Source organism: Pinus tabuliformis, chromosome 5_1 (genome assembly GCF_031772625.1).
Source record: "Pinus tabuliformis cultivar Carrire ecotype Pingquan chromosome 5_1, CPIR1, whole genome shotgun sequence".
Taxonomy (NCBI): Eukaryota; Viridiplantae; Streptophyta; class Pinopsida; order Pinales; family Pinaceae; genus Pinus; species Pinus tabuliformis.
In genome coordinates, this window is record NC_142305.1 from 124,117,852 (window position 1) to 124,135,964 (window position 18,113).

The window sequence follows — 18,113 nt, forward strand, 5'->3', positions numbered from 1 at the left end:
ATTCATGGCAAAATCCTTAGCAATCTATCCATGGAAACCCTACAACTTATGGAAAAATGAAGGCATCCAACATTGGAAAACGAACGACTGAAAGCAAGGTCTTCTTCCAAAAGCTTCATGTCAATGGGTTCATATCGCACCACAGAGCCTCCTTTGTATTGTTTCTTCTACAAAATGGTTGAAACACGTGATGAGCTCCTTCTTGTCACCTGCAATTTCTCCTTAGGACAGTTAGAATTCCCTATGACAGCGAAACCAACTCAAAATGAAAGGAAAATGATGGAGAATGCTTTGCAGTTTGAACGTTTTGGGGATAACAATACAAAAGGTGAACTCTGACACGTAATGATACTCCATCGTGACTCAGACCCGTGATTTTTTTTAACCATTACTAATCAAAAAGTTTTCAGGTTTCTTAGCAAAACAGATGGCAGATGTGACAGATTTGCTACGGAAGTTCGGGCACTTTCGTAGAAAATACTGTGTTTTCATAATTGAATTTGCTACGAATTTGGACAAAAGTTCCTTATTGGCTAAATGGCATTCATGAACAAGTGAGACCAACAGAAACAATGATTTGGAACCTGACTCATACTATTGACCCCACTTAGGCTCATGTTGAATCTACACAGTCACTAGGTGACCAAATTGACATTTTGTACATCTATTTTTTTATTTTCGGAAATTCTAATGACATTGCTAATTTGACAAAATAACTCCAAACTATCTCTAAGTTTTATTGAAGATAACAATAGGATTGGGAGAAGACCAATGGTTAGGCACATCGTCTACGGTGTTCTTGGCAGCTCATAGAAAGAATGCCATCTCCATTGGATCCAATGTTACTTTTCTATAGTCATAGTAGTCAGAAAATAAGTTTTGTCTTTCAAGTTTATTTTGGCAAATGTACATAGGTTTTTCTTTGATCTTCTAGAGATCAAGCCATTGGTATTATATAGAATAAATTTTTCATTATTCATCGTAATCATGTCAAATTGTGTCAAGAGTCATGAAAATAGTTATTGATGTCTTGAGAGGTCAAGTTAGCTAAGTCTAGAGGTCAAGCTACATAAATAAATCATGAGTAAGATCATGCTTCCATGCCTTTTCATCATGTGCACACATTTGTAGGTGTCTTGGTTCAGTTAAAGTGTCATATCACGATTAGTCATGACATCAGCAATGGTACAATGGTCAAGAGGACAATCGTTGTGCTTTTTCCAAGTGTTGTGTTTTGGTCTTTCTAGTTCAAAACCATAATCATCTCCATCAAAATCCACTCTTAGCCATCATGGGAGGTTATTTTCATGTTTTCCTTCATCCAAGATCTCCCAACTCTCCATTTCCTCTATAAGGGAGGCATCGTGCTTTTGCTGTGAGGAATAATTTTGAATAATGGAGGATTGTGGCTAGAGTATAATTCTTATGATAGGTTTACAATGTTGTGTGAGTCATTTTCTACCTTCCCAGTACTTTCAAAAGTTTAGAGGATGACCAGAAGCATAAGAACATTGGGGTGATGGGATTTTACCAAGGCAACTCATTTCGATGAAGAAATCATGGTTTTTGGCATTTGGTCCTTAAATGAAGACATGTAGGATATTTTTTTTTGAACACTTGAATCCTTTCCAATTCATTTTTCTCAGTCAGAAGATTAGTGTTGGGTCATGTCATGTGGATGGAGGTGCGGTGCACAACTGCATTGTGCTTCTGCTGCAAAAATAAGGTTTGGGGTTTGAAGGTTTTAATTTGGCCTAGGAGCATTCTCACAAGTTTAAAACATTGAATGGGTCATTCCATGCCATCACAGTACCCTCAACATGTCACATGATGGCTAGAGACAGTATAATCTTGGAGTGTTACACTTTCACATAGTCGTCGTATTTTTTCCATATCTGTTAAACCTTGTACTTTCTTGCCATGAAATTTTTACAGGAAATGTATGGAGGTAATATGAATAAACACACTTACTTTCATGTCAAAACAAATCACGGTTGTTGAGAAACAGGCCACCATCATCTACAACCATTTTCATATTTTCACGAAATTCATGAGTCGCATTTGGATCAATTTTTTTGGGGGGGAAGGGTTATGATGATATTAACTTGATGTTAAAAAAAAAAATCAATCTAGCTAACCATTAGGATATATTAAAAAAAAATAGTCGTTGTGCTTCTAGTGTTGTGTTTTTTCCTACAGATGAAATGTCAAAGTTTGAGGTTTTATGTGGTAAAGGAAATATTCCAAAGGGGAAAGTATCCATATGAAAGTTCATTTTCATGTGTTGGAGCCATCAATCAACTCAAGAACTGACCAGAGGAACCTCAACCATCAAGCGCTTCGCTTTTGTGCTGTGTTTCTGCATTTCTGGAGTTTTAGGAGCTTCTTGACAGACTTTTGTTTGAGCGATTTATCTTAGTCAAAACATGATGTAATTTATTTTTTAGGTGTTATTAATTGTAAAAAAACATTTGGACACTCACAAGATTGATTTGGGGTTGAGGAATTAATGTAAATGCTTAGAAAAGAATTGGTTTAAACAAGCCCTTAGTTTTTAGTAGTTATTTCTATTTTCCTTGCAGAAGTTAGAAACAACAATCCAAATGATGAATTTGACCCCTAGAAGTGGGAGCTGACTCATTTGAGTATATTTTTATGATGTGAATGTAATGGAAAAGTGGTTGGTTGGTTAGATTGGAGAGGGAAGGACTTGTGTATGTGATATATTTTCTGAAATTTGTGCCAGTGAATGAAAGACAGAAGGTGATTTCCAAATATTCATGAATCAGATCTTGATGGTGTTGTGCTTATTTGATGTTTTAAGTTTGTCTTATGTTTTTTACATCTCTTAAATGTGTGTCATCGTGATTGGAAGAAACGTATGTTTATCTTAGAATTCATCTCAAAGATGCTCTGGTTTAGCTTTACCAAGTTATCTATGTTCTCTTCTTAAAATGGCATTCAGAATTTATCTACAATTTGATACTCTTTGTGTTGTTTCCATTTTTTCTCACACACACCCTCCTACAATGAATTAATTCCATCACCAAGACTACCTACCTTTCCCCTACGGAAAAACCCTTTCTCTCTTCATCTTATCACTGGACAAATAATCAATTTGACATGACTCCATGCCTAATGGATATGTCTCCTTTCTTACCAGCAAAAATTTTAAAATCATACCTTATTGAACATTACACCTAACCTAATACTATATTAGTTGAGCAACCTAAGTGAGAGATCCCTCTCCAAAGCTAGAAGGGCTAGATTCTAGATTACAAGTGGTTTTGTGGTTACCTCTGGGATTTCTCTAACTAGCATAGGGAAATTTACGTAGTGGTAACAGATGGTAGGCCATCCATCAAATTTCACTTTGCATGGCCTAGCATATGACTACACCTACATGGTAATTTGGTTAGTTCATTGGAAGATGTTGTAATGATAAACTTCATATCATGGGAGTCCCGTGAATGATAATTTATATAGAATTCTAAATGAAGGAGCACTCAAGTAATGATTATGGTGGGGAGTGGATAACATATCATGATAAAGGATGGATTGATGCAGATAGCGAAGGGAAGGTTGAATTTATCATTGCAGTTTATTGTGTTCCATGCCACTATTTCTCATGGGCACTTTTAGTGTTTTACATTCATGCTATGTTTTAAATGTTATAGGTTTGGAAGGAAGGAAAAGCCAATGTCAATCATGCAATAAATTTTTCGTTGCATGTAGGATTGAAAATATTTTTCATCTAGAAAATACTCACTCCAGGGCACACCACCTCTGGTTAGTTGTGAAATTGACGAACAAGTCTCATGTTTACTATACTTGTAATTTTTGTTTTGTACAACCCTTTATTTGTAGGCATGTTTCTACCAGTGTTCTACAAGAGTCATGGATTAATAATCTTCTAGATATGTATCCCCTCTCTGGGACTTCTAATTTTAGGAGGCATGTTTTTTATGATTTCAATTTGAGTTTTTTTCCCTTCATTTTATCCCCTACATCCAATGTTTCTCTTTGTTAGGAGTGCCATGATCATTGTTAGGTTGGTGTATTCGTCTCTAGCCTCCTAGTCACCCTCCTTGGAACCCGTCTTGGATTTCCTACTATCTATCTTTCACCTCTCCTCCCTATCTAAACTTTATCTTTGATTTGACCTTCCCTCCCCATGATCCTAGACTCAGTTCATCCCCTCCCTGGTATACCTAGATCATGGAAATATGTTGTCTCTCCTCTTCTACCACCATGGAGGTAGAATAGCACAACCTGGTCCCACCCTTACCCCTAACCTTGCTTCCCCCTCTACTGGCAAAACCAGCGCCTGGTGAGAAAATTGAGCTTCTATGACTTGATAGTTTAGCTCCTCAAATTAAATGAGCTTCTATGGATACATTTAAGTTTTTTTTAAATGAGTATTTAAATTAATATATAGTGTTTTTTGCAAAACTTAAAAAATAATTCATACATGTTAAATGAACCACACTTGTTGGTTCGAAAAGCGTCCGCCAAAAATTTCTTAACATGTTAAATGGTGATAATGTATGCTAATTGAATATGTATATGAGTTTTTCAAAAATATATGTGATAATGTATACTGATTGAATATGTATATGAGTTCCCCGAATGCAGGTGACAAGCTGGACAGGACGCGCGTTTAATGAGGGACACATGCAGGCCATGCGCTGCCTCAAGGATCAAGCATGCGAGCTGATATGTCGCTGGCCGCCAAGGAATAAAAGGATTGGAGTTCTTCAGAAGCAATTCAATGCTCTGTCCGGCTCACTAGTTCGAATGAAGCAAGCAGTTTGGCGGATGGGATTCGAGGTGGCGGTGGGGAGGTTAAAAGAGGTGGTGGGTTGGCTCTCTATGCGCCGGTTCATGCTCAGTTCATGGTGCTCGGTGTTCAGGCTCTGGCTCGGTTTATGGTTCTTCAGGCAATAGCTCTTGCTGTCAGAGCCATTTCCCTGACTGTTAGGGGCAGTTTTAAGCCTGAACGGTTATTCAATTCCACATTGCTCCATACCCCTGGTGTTCCTGCAAATATGGTAAGGCCTCGACAGCGAATGCTCAGCCATCGAGGTTCTGCCCGGGTTGGGTCTTCGCATCCTCCAGTTGATGCATCTCAACCCTATTGTTGCCATTGCCATTGTCATCGAATCTCTGAGGCCAACCCCCTTCAAACTAGCCAATTTCTAGACTCAAGCGCCCCTGATTCTGACCTGGCTCCCATGCCTGCCTTCGGTTCTGCCATTTTCAACTTTAGCAGCTCTCTGAATAAACCCCGAATCAGTACCCATGTATCGGTTCTCTTCCTCGAAGACTCTTCGGATGGTGGCGATGTTCAATACAGTAAGGGGAAACAACTTGGTGGCAGCTCAGAGGATGTCATGGAGAAGCCTGCGGATGCTCCAGAGAATGTATCTAATCTTCCTCAGGCTCAGGAGGTGTCGACTAGCAAAAGGGACAATGTCAACATGGACTCCGTTCCCACTACAGAGGGAATTGAGAAGTATGGTTGGTGTAGGGTGGTCGAGGAGGAGCCAGACGAATAGTCGCCCATCTGTTCGGAATTCTGACCTCCATCGCTGCTCAGGTCTTGTTTTGGTTTTACTGCTTATGTTATGTTGGCTCAGAGTTTGTTTATGTTATGTCTGTCCTCCCCGAGAGGGATAATGCTGAAGTTCTGCTGGTGTCCCTGCGAGGGATGCATTGTTTTGGTCCGGCGCCCCTGTGAGGGCTGTTTAGTTTTGGTTTGGCGCCCCTGCGAGAGCTGTTCATTTTTGGTATGGCGCCCCTGCGAGGGTTGTTTCTCTCAGATCTGGTGCCCCTGCGAGGGCTGTTCTTTTTGGTCACACCTATTCCAAAGTGCCACAACTGGCCTCTGGTGCTGTTAGCCTTAAAATGATGTAACTGTTTTTCTTGATATTGTAAATAATAGATTAGTTTTAACGAGAAAAAAAAAGAATATGTATATGAGTTGTTAAAAAATATATGTGAATACTGATTCGTATAGGTTTAGGTTATAAATTATGTGCTTATAAAATGGTAAACTATAAGAAGTTTACATACATTTTAAATGGTTATAATGTATGCTAATTAAATAAGTATATGAGTTGTTAAAAAAAATATGTGAATAATGATTCATATAGGCTATAAATCATGCATTTATAAAATGGTAAAATATGATAAGTTTATAGTGCTTCAGGCTAGTATGGGATAGATCTCACGTAAAAACCTAAACTTAAACATAAATGCAAATATAAACATAAACATAATGTTTAACATTTAAAAAATCAATCTAATTATTATCATGTATAAACACAATATAAATTTAAAATATAAAGAGGTTTAGGAACACCCAAAAAAGAAGTATGGTAAATAAATAAATAAAATTAACATTTATTTAAAAATTAATTTAATTATTATTATGTATAAACATAATATAAATTTAAAATATAAAGAGGTTTAGGAACACTCAAAAAATATGGTAAATAAATACAACATTTTTTTTATATTTACTTTTGACGTATGGTAAATAAATAAAAATATAAATAAACTAGAGGTATGGTAAATAAATAAAACATTGTTTTATATTTACTCCATAAACCTCTTTATATTTAGGAAAAACTCAAAAAGAGGTTTTATTTAGTTGAAACCTATGGACCAAATACCATGTTTATAAAATAGGTACAGTAAATAAATAAATATAAAAGAGGTATAAAGAGGTATCAAAAATAAATAAAAATATATCAAATAAGATTAGAAATCAAGATCTAATTATATACCAAGCCTATGGGCCAAATACCATGGTACATAAAAGAGATATGATAAATAAATAAAAATATAAATAAACCATAGAAAGAAAGAAATTATTTTAACGTCCACCAAGCTAAAGATAGCCTATGGGACAGATTGCTTCCTCATATGCTTGATGTATTCAGCCATTTTTCTGTGAAGCTTCAAAATAAATGCTCCCAGCTTCTCGACAAACCCCTAGCTACATAGGTTATCCCAAGAGCTAGCTGCTAGCATATCTGCATAACTTTTCCTGTTGTATTTGAAGACCTCACATTCTAAAATGAAATGTTTTTCTGTTTCCACTTTTCTGGAAGAAGAAAAAATGCATACTCTTTCCTCCCACACTTCCTTTGGCCTTTTCCAACGCTATGTTTCACAACAGAATTGATGAGAATTAGTCCTTAACCGAGCAATAAGAATTTTGGCTCTCCAAGAGATATTGCCCTCTATGTATGCTTTTGGTTGATGACTATAAGAGGGATTAAACACTTCAATATAGTAATTTTTCTTTCTTCGTAGGTCCTTATCCCAAGTATGCTTGTGGAACTTTTCCATAGGTATGGTAAATAAATAAAACTTGTTTTTATATTTACTCCATAAACTTGTTTATACTTACTACCACTCAAAAAAGGTTTTATTTAGGTGAAGCTTATGGACCAAATACCATGGCCCAAATTATTATTAATACCATGCAAAAAAAACATTATTAGCCCTAATATTAATCCTAAAATATTAATGTTATTATTATTATCAAATCTAATATTCATATTAATATATTATAATATTAATATTATTAAATTTAATAACTTTGGATTAATACAATAATTTATTATTATTATTATATATATTAATAAATCATGATATAGATTAATTCTAGATATATATGAGAAGGAAGGAAAAAGACATAGAATGATAGAGGTGGAGAGATAGGGGGAGTGGCAAGTGAGAGATGGAGATAAATTGAAGGAGAGGGGAGAGGAGGAATGAAGAGAGAGAGAGAGGGAGAGAAGTGAGAGAGGTAGAGAAGGGCAAGAGAGGGAGAGGGAGACGCAAAGATGGAGAGGGGAGAGAGAAGGAGAGAGGGAGGGAGATAGTGAGAGGATTCAAGGGGAGAGAGAGAGAGAGAGAGAGAGAGAGAGAGAGAGAGAGAGAGAGAGAGGAGGATGAGAGAGAGGACTTGCCAGAGAGGGGGAGAGAGGGAGGGATATATAGATATGGAGTTGGAGGGGGAGAGAGGGAGGGAAGAAGAAGGACATAGAGAGTGAGAAGTGGAGAGAGAGACGGAGTGACAAGGGAGAGATGGAGAAAGAGTGTGTATGTTTAGGGCTGAGATAAAGAGACAAAGAAGGAGAGATAGAGAGAAGGGGGGAGAGAAGGAGAGAGAATTCACTAGAAATCACAGTCTTACTTGAAACTATTTAACCATGCTAGATCCATCTTAACTCCAGATCTATCAAGCGTCAAGAGGGATCAAATCTCTCAGGGTGCAAACCTTTATTCAAGTTTTGCGTTAAAAAAAAGGTTTTCACCTCACGATATTTGATCCCTCTCAGCACTTGATAGATCCAGAGTTAAGATGGATCTAGGCTGGTAATTAATCAATTGTTGAAGTGTAAAATATGTAAAAGTTAGTAGAGTAAATAAGAGCATAAACTATAAAATATGTAAAGGTTATTAGAGTAACTAAGAGCATAAAATAAATAAAAAAATACCATAATTATAGGAATGTGTTAATCTTAATATTTTAAACACACAAAGAGGTAGTTTTATAAACTTGAAAACTACCTCTAAATTGGAAGAGTTTTTTGTTAATTTATTAAAGACTAATGAGAATTGATATTATATTTATTCACTTACTTTCTTGCATAGTTGCATGTTGTGTGTGTTAATTCCATACATGAGAATAAAATATTAAAAACACAAATACACAAGATTAAATAGTTAACAACATAAATTTTTACTTCTTAAATATTAAATTGTGTTTGGAGATTCCAATTATTTTAATTAAACATTAAAACACTAATCTGCAAATCTTCTCCAAACAAGAGACAAATCTAAGCTTCAAGTTGAGTCTATGCAACCATTTAGTCTTCGAACATTTATACATATATTAATACACCCCTCCTATGAGTGGCTTGGGAATAAAAGTAATCAATAACTGTAGAAAAAAAAAAAAAAAAAAAAAAACAAAACAAAACAGAAATAAGGCTATGCACACATTATTCACAAATTGATATGCTACCTCCTACAAGGAGTAGCTCGGGAATAATAATAGCAATAGCTATAGGAAAAATAAAAAAATAAAACAAAACTAAGCCATTTATTATTTAGAATACCACAAAACGGGTAGCAACACACTGTTTATAATAGCATAAAAACAAAACGGGCAGAAACAAAAACATCAAATAAACCTCTTCTTCACTGTTGCATTCACTAGCACGTGGAGTGGTGAATGTCTTTGTTCAAGTCCCTATGCTTAGAAAAGCTATCGATTAATTTCATCCCTATTTTGACCTATGAAGAAACAAATTACAAAAAGAATGACTTCTTCCATATTCATAGAAGGCATATTTTTTTTAAGGTAGAAAAATTGACATTTTCATTTGCTTGAATCCAAATTAATTTGGGGAAGAAAGAAATTTTAGAATCCTTCAATTCATAGCCATATGATATCCAATTTTAATTACATTTTACAAATAAAATGATTTGGTAATGTTGGAATATGTAATTCATGCTTTTCTCAGTTGTGATTATTTCTATCTAGTAGAGTCTGTTCGTATTTGTTTCCTAGATTTTTGTGTGGTTGAGATATTCTCTTAGCCAATAGATTGTGTGTCCAAGATAGTTTCCCTATCTTGAGACAAGACTTCATATATTTATTTGTAACATTATTTGATTAATGGGAATATTTATTTCCTTATGGAAATTTAACATGGTATCATAGTCCCTGAGGACCTCGCCCCTCTTGGGCTTGGCCCATCTTGGGCTGAGGGAAATAAGAGAGTGTATTTGTTTTGAGATTATTATTTAAATAAGAGTTTATTTGTTTTGAGAGTATTATTTTTTATGTTTGAAGCATGTATTTTTTTTGTGTTTGTCCATCATCTCTCGAAACCTCTGGCTAATCTTAAATTAGGTAATTTTAAGTGGTATGTCTGTGGAATCTTCGTTGCTAGATCTGTGGAGGAGTTGCAGAGATTGAAATAGATCTATGTTTGTAGAGACTGCAAAATTGAAATTGGTGCGGTGAGTGTGGAAGCCTACCGCGTGATTAAGTTTATGGTTGAGATCACATGATCTGTTGAGTGACTGTTTCAGCCAGAGAATATATGTGTGAGTGATTGTTGTGTTAGATATTGCTGTCAGTGTGAAGGTGAAGATTGCAAACCGCCATGGCACCAAGGATTTGCGTGGATCCTACATGTGGCCTTCACATGTTTTGTGGAATCATAAGCTACTCGTTATAAACATTGAAGGAGTATGTGTGTGACTAAACTATGTGTGGAGGATCATTGCGTGTGTAAGAAAACATTATGAACCTCCCGGCAAATTGTCGAGTTCTGTGGCATGGTTGTGTGATAAAGCCATGTAGAGGAGACTATGCTCGTTGGCCAAGGAACTCCAGTGTTGTGGGGATCTAATAATGGATCCACCATTAGTCTCTGTATTGTGAACAGTGCTATGAAATGAGGATCAGCAAGGCCAGAAAATCTAAAAGGCCGATTGATATAGCCAAGATTTTTTAATGAAGGTTTCTCTGTTAGGTGCTTGCTGATTGTTTAATTATGTATTTCAATGTTTCTTCAACTTCTCTACAAGGAATATTTGCTAGGTTAGCTCATATCGGTGATAAGAAGAAAAAAAATTCCTCTTCGCATTGATCTAACTATCTTCGATTTTGATCTCAAAAGCCAATACCGACGATGATTTAGTGTGAAGGATCAAAGACTCTAAAATAGATTTTGGGATGGTGTGATCGGTAAATGGTGTTGTCGAGGGATGAAATTGTTACCCTCAACCACATAATGAAGGGAAACAATTGTGAAGCAAGACAGACCAAATGTTGAGAAACTAGCAGATAAAGTGTAAATCAGGCGAGGGCACGAAGACATTTCTCGAAGGGGCGGCTGGTAAGAATCATTGCTTTGTTAGAGACCATGTCAACTTCCCTTCATAGACGTTAATAGGGTTGATTTGAGCAAGGGAATAATCATAGTGATAATAATCTCTGGAAATGGTGAAAGATTTCAGTGAGGAGCAAATCGCTCCAATGCACGAGGAGTTCAACCTCTTCGACACCAACCGCAATGGGTACATCACAGTGATTGAACTGGGAACTGTGATGCAAGTATGTTTGATCCAGTGAAAATTCATGGAAAATGACCATGCATTCATTCATTGTTGCATAGATTTTGATCAAAACAAAGGAGTTGTTAAGTGTCGACCTTGTAGCCACTTGGAACTTATTTCTATGGTATTCTCAGATAATTTAACCAAATTTTCTCGACTTTCTATTCTGCTTTACATGGAAATCTTATTTGTGAAAAACCATGGCATGAGAAAGCCAACCCTCATTTATGTATATATAGATTTTATTATTTGTGGTGGGACATCTTGGTTATAATTATGTCTGGTCAAAATCAATTGTGAGAGTGTATCAAGTCATGTAAAATTGTATTGATATATGTCTGGTGGAAAGGATTGGATGCTTGACAATTAGTCTGGCCAACTATTGTCATATGTTTGAGTCTATGTTGGAATTGGCCATTCCAACAATAGACAAATTTATTTGCAGGAATTGTTCACTACCAGATATAATGAAGACATGATAGTGAAGATGGAATTAGAGGAGTTGCATCAAAGATTAGAGGATGATGGACAACCGAGTTTGTGGAATAGACTCACTAGCATGATATATTTTGAGTCACACATATTAATTGTAAGAAAGTCTAGGATGTTTTATAGTGGCCTTTGGAAAGTATGTACCTCATATCTCCAATAATTGGAGTGTGAAATGTAAGCATGATGAGGCATTTGTACCCCCATAAAGCTTGTGGTAATCTTAAAACCACTTTGTAATTTTAGGTTTGTGGTCAGTGGAAAACCACTGTGCTGTGTTGGTTTGTGGTAAGTGAGAAACCACATGTGAGAGTGAAGTGGATAGGGATTCATGTAGGCATGGTTTAGGGTCAACCGACAAAACCTTTGGCATGGTTGAGGGTGAGCAGAGAAAACCCTGGGCTTGGTTAAGTTGGGTATGTTGTGAGCCTTAGTGGCAGATTTGTGGTCTATAGTGGCTGGAGTGCCTTAGTGGAAAATTTGAGGCCCTTGGCGGCTGTGTTGAGCCTTCGTGGCTGAGTTGAGCCTTGGTGGTTGAGTTGAGTTGTGGTGGATGAGAGCCCTTGGTGGCATGGTTGAGGGTGATCTGATACAACCCATTGCATGGTTACGGGTAATCTGATAAAACCCATGACGATGATATTGGAGGGGGATTTGTAGGTACAAGTACATTTATGTAGTTATAATGGTTGAGAAAACCATGTATGCGAAGGACATCCTACTACACTGGTAGTTGCATAGGTTGTCACCCATGCATTCTAGTGGATGGTTGCTCCTTTATATGGACGTCAACATATTCTTTTGTTATATTTGACCACAACTAGACTTTTCGTATTTATATCGATGCAAGTACTCATTAAGAGGGTGTGTTGGAATATGTAATTCCTACTTGTCTTAGTTATGATTCTTTCTATCTAGAGTTGTTTGTTCCTATTTGTTTCCTATATTTGTGTGTGGTTGAGATATTCTCTCAACCAATAGATTGTGTGCCCAAGATAGTTTCCTTATCTTGAGACAACACTTCATATATTTTTTTGTAACATTATTTGATTAATGGGAATATTGCTTTCCTTATGGAAATTTAACAATAATAGAATATCACTAATACCTGATCTAACTCTGTAAATTAGTTATTTTTATCTCACCCTTTGAAACAGATTCCTTCATTTCTTCCAAGGAGGACATTCTCGAGAGTAATTTTTCTTCAATCACTTTCTTTCTAGATAAGTGTAACATCAAATCTTCATGTATTTTTTGCAGCTCTGTAAGAGTACTTTCTAGATTATGACCTTTCTTATCCCACAGATTCCAGTTGTGTTCATTTTTCCTCTGTAATTCCATACTACTCTTTTGGGATTCATTCAGCTCAGATTCCAATACATTCACCTGGAACTTAATGAGCTCCACACTAACAATCACCTCTCTGTTCAGTGATCCCATTTCACAAGCCATCAACTCATGGTTTTCTCTCAGCTCTCTAATGGTACCTTCCAAATTATTATTTTTGACAACCAATTATCATGTGTCTCCTTTAATTTTTCTAAGCACATCCCAAGTATTTCCCTTGGAATCGTTTAAGTTGGATTGCAAAACAACTTTTTTTGTTCTATACTATTGTAGAACCCTCTCATTTTGAAGCCTTTCATCCTTAATTTGAGCTATCTATGTTATATTCTCATTCAACTGATCCTTCGATGACTCTACTTTAGCACTTGGCACTCTATTTTTCTGACAAAGAAATCTGCCTTCACTACCCTTAGAATTAATCTTTGTTCATAGCTCTGCAGCATTGCCTTGCAATTTTTGCTTTTTGGAATCCCACAAATGTCTATCATCTTCAAAATTTTCAAGAAATTCCTTTGTCCTTTCCTTGGATTCATTCAATTGAAATTCCAACTCAATCTTTTCAAATAAAATCCTTTGGTTCAATGCAGACATGTCTTCAATTTGTTTCTTATGTGTCCTGCCTAATGAAGACAAAAGGTTCTCCTTTATCCATCTTCCATGCTTTCTCTACAATTAATCTACTTTCAGTGATCTCTTCAGTCTCCTTTTGTGTTGTTGCAATCTGTAAGAAAATCCCATCATTTTCCAGTTCCCAGACATTACATGAGCCCACAAATTCACCAGACATGACCTTAATTTTATATGTAAACTGCAAAACACTAGTTTCCAGAGTTTGTTTATCACAAAAAACTAATTTGTAGTCTTGAAAATTCTTTCTCAAAAGTTTCTCTTGTGAATATCTCCTTAACTTCCTGCAATTGTTTCCAAGCTTTAGAAATCCCAACATTGTATTCCTCGTCTCTCTTTGCGAGCTGTTGTTGGAATTCCTTATCAATTTCCATCAAATGTTCACTTTGTTGTTCCCCAATTTTAACTTCTTGTGTGAATTGATGATTATCTATCTTGGACTCGAAATTCTTGAGGACTCTTGAAGAATATGAATCTGTGATTCCATTTCCACTACCTTGTGTAAGAAATAGGCCTTAAAATCTTGTCATGGGATATTGATATCTTTAACAAGCCTTTCATTAAACTCCCACAACTGGCATATTTCATCTTCACATATTTTGTAAGGTTGGGAGATTTGATAATCTCTTTCCTTGTCCTCTGTGCACTAGAACATCTTCTTTTCATCTTTGTTGTTGTTGTCAGACTAGGCAATAACTCCTCAAAACAATTCGTTGATTTCATTTAGGTTGGTGTTTATTATATACATGAGGGAGACACTGTTCATTTCATCTCCCCGTGACTTCATATTCTCTATTATTTATTTACATCATTTTTAGTTATTCACCCAATCCTGATGATTAGGTGTCAACATTTCCCCCCTTAATCTGAATGGATGTTCGTGAGTCCAAGCATCATTCTGAACCTTGCAAGCTTTTCTCTTCCAAGCGCTTTGGTGAAGATGTCTGCAATTTGCTCATTTGTGGAACAATGGCAGAGATGGAATGTTTTGGCCTCAACATGATGTCGAATCAGATGATATTTAGTATTGACGTGCTTCGTTCGATCATGGAACTTTGGGTTCTTGGCCAACTTTATTGCAAAGATATTGTCAATCATGAGTGGAGTTGATTTCACTTGTTTTACCTGCAAATATTCAAGAATTTTCCTGAGCCACACAATTTCTTTTGCTGCCTGAGCCGCTGCCACGTATTCTACTTTTGTTGTGGAATCTGTTGGAACTGATTGTTTGTGTGATCTCCAGGATACGATTCCTGATCCAAGACTCATAGCATATCCTGAAGTAGATACCCCAGTTTCTTTGTCTCCATCGAAGTCTGAATCATAGTATCCAATCAAGCTGAAGTCGTCCACCTATGTATACTTGATTCCAAAGTCTTGAGTTGCCTTCAAGTACCTTAGAACTCTTTTTGCAACACACCAATGTCCCTCACAAGGTTTTTGCATAAACCTGGAGAGGATTCCAATAGAAAACGAAATGTCTGGTCTGGTAGTAGTTAGGTAGTTGAGACTTCCTACAAGTTGTCTATACTTTGTTGCATCCTCAAATTATTTTCCTTCAACATATGTGAGCTTTAAGTTTTGTTCCATTGGAGTAGTAAGAGGATTGCATTTTGTCATGCAAAACCTATTCAAGATATCTCCAATGTACTTCTTTTGAGAAAGAAATATGGACTTCGGATGTTGAGTTACTTCAATACCAAGATAGGAATGAACATAACCCAAATCAGCCATTTCAAAACTTTCCCCAATTCCTTCTTTATGGATGCAATGTAGCTTTCATTGTTCCCTATCATCAAAACATCATCTACATATACCACAAGATATACAACCGTTTTTCCAACTTTCTTGACAAATAAAGTTTCATCATTAAGATCATAATGTTTGAGATTGAGTTTCAGAAGATGCTGAGTTAGTTTTTCATACTAGGCTCACGATGCTTGTTTGAGGCTATACAAGGATTTCACAAGTTTGCATACTTTATGTTAATGTCCTTTCACAGCAAATCCTTTAGGTTGGGACATAAAAACATTCCTTTTTAGATCTCCTTTTAAGAAAGCAATTTTTACATCCATTTGATGGACTTTCCAACCGTTCTGAGCTGCTAGGGCAAAGAGTTTCCAGATGGTAGCCCATTTTACTGTGGGGCCAAAAGTCTCCTCATAATCGACCCCTTCCTTCTATGCAAAACCTTTTGCCACAAGCCTGGCTTTGTGTTTGTCAAGTGAGCCATCAGCTTTATACTTGTTCTTGTAGACCCACTTGTAGCAAATTGGTTTGGTTCCTAATGGAGGATCAACTAGCTTCCAAGTGCCATTCTTTATGAGGGCATCATACTCCTTTGTCATTGCTTCTTTCCATTCATCATGAGAAGCAACTTCTTTGAAGGAAGTTGGTTCAAAATCTATAGACAAATTCAATTCACAATCATAAGAAACATCCATATCAACAGGTGAATTACAATCATCTACATCACCTCCATTTTGCCGGTTTGAATTTCTAGTTCCTGTCTTTCCAACCTCATCAGGATGAACACTTTCAAGTGTCTTTATTAGCCACTTTGGAGGACCTTTCTCAGATGGTCCAGGCTGCTCCGTTGATTGAGTTGGGACTGAATCAAGATTGAGTCTCCCAATTCTATCAATCACATCACTTAAAGCATCATCCGTTGTTGGAGTTTCATGCGGGGGAGAGAGTTCTTCAAGAGAAGATTCCACGTGTTGATCTAGTATAGGAATCCCCCCTTCAAGATGTGGAATCTGATTATCAAATTCTTGAAATGATTTTTCATTTGCAAATCTATCCAAGCGATCAAGTTGCCGCTCAACAACATTGTCAGTTTTGGATGATTCAAGAAAAATTACATCTCTAGATACAACAAACTTTTTATTGACTTCATCATAGAGATGGTATGCTTTGGAGGAGTTTGAATACCCTAGGAAGATACACTTATGACTTCTTGCACCAAGTTTGTTTCTATGTACCTTTGGTATCAAGGCATAACAGGTGGAACCAAAGACCCTGAGATGCTTTACCGAAGGAACATGCCCATACCACATTTCATGTGGAGCCTTGTTTCTAATAGCATTAGATGGACATCTATTCTTTATATATGAAGCACATAGAACAACATCAGCCCAAAACATTATTTTTACATTTTTGAAGAAGAACATGGGGTGTACCATATTTAAGATTGTCTGATTCATTCCTTCAGCTACACCATTTTGTTGGGGATTATAAGGCACAGTTGTTTGATGTTTGATCCTATATGTTGGCGGAGATAGTTTTGAAATTCATTTGATGTGTATTCTTTTCCATTATCAATGTGAATAGACCCAATATGATATTGTGCAGCATTTTCAATCCATTTATGAAAGCTCTTAAATGTTTGAAAAGCATCAAATTTGTTCTTCAATAAATAAACCAAACACATTCTGATGTAGTCATCAATAAATGTCATCTCAGGCATTGGACCACATAAATATGAATGAATGAGTTCAAGTTTTCTATGTGCTCTTGAATGTGAATCATGAAAACATTGTTTGCTATGCTTTCCTAGAATGAAAGCATCACATTGCTTAAATTTCCTAGGAATTGTAGGCAAACCAACAACACGATTTTTCTTCAACAAGCAGAGGTTGTCATAGCTCAAATGTCCAAGTCTAGCATGCCATAATAGACTTGATGGAAGTGTACCTTCTTCATAATGAGAGTTTTATGAGAAATGTTGTGCACGAGTAGAGGTACCTTACAGCTTGAGAAGCCTTTCTTCTTCTATTCCCCTCATGACAAGTGAGTGGTCAGATGCTTTTCTCACCTCAAGCTTGCCATCAAACATATGAATGGAGTGACCTTGCTAGCAGATGTGGACCAAGGACAACAAGTTTCTCTTCAGGTGTGGGAGATATAGAATATGATGCAGAAGGAAGTCTGGAAGACCAGGCAATTTAAGCCTGATTGTGCCAAGCCCTGATGGCTTGATTTTTGATTGGTCTACAAAGTATACTGCTCCATCAACATTGTCAGTAAATTCTTCAAAAAAATCTTTTCTATGAGTCATGTGGCAAGTTGCTCCTGAATCAAGAAACCAATCATTTTTCCAAGAAGCAATTGAAACATTAAATAAATCTTCATTTATTCCAATATTACATTGTGCTACCACATAATGAGCAAATTCAAGTGCTTTACCTTTGTTTATATCATTAGTTTTACTTTTCTGTTGTTTTCTTTGCTGCTTAATTTTGTCCCATGGTAACTTGCATGTAGAGGCATCATGTGATCCATTTCTTTTGCAGCGTATGCAGTGCAAATCTGCCTTTTCTCCTTGAGAGTGTCTGCCCCCCTACCTCTGAAATATCTTCCTCTTCCTCTTCGACCACCTCTTCCTCTGGAAGAATCTTGAGCAGGATTCTTTTCTTTATGAGCAAGGCACATAGCCTCTTCAGAAGATTCAGGGGCTATCTTCTTTCCAAAAGCTTTCTCTCTTTCAGCAAATT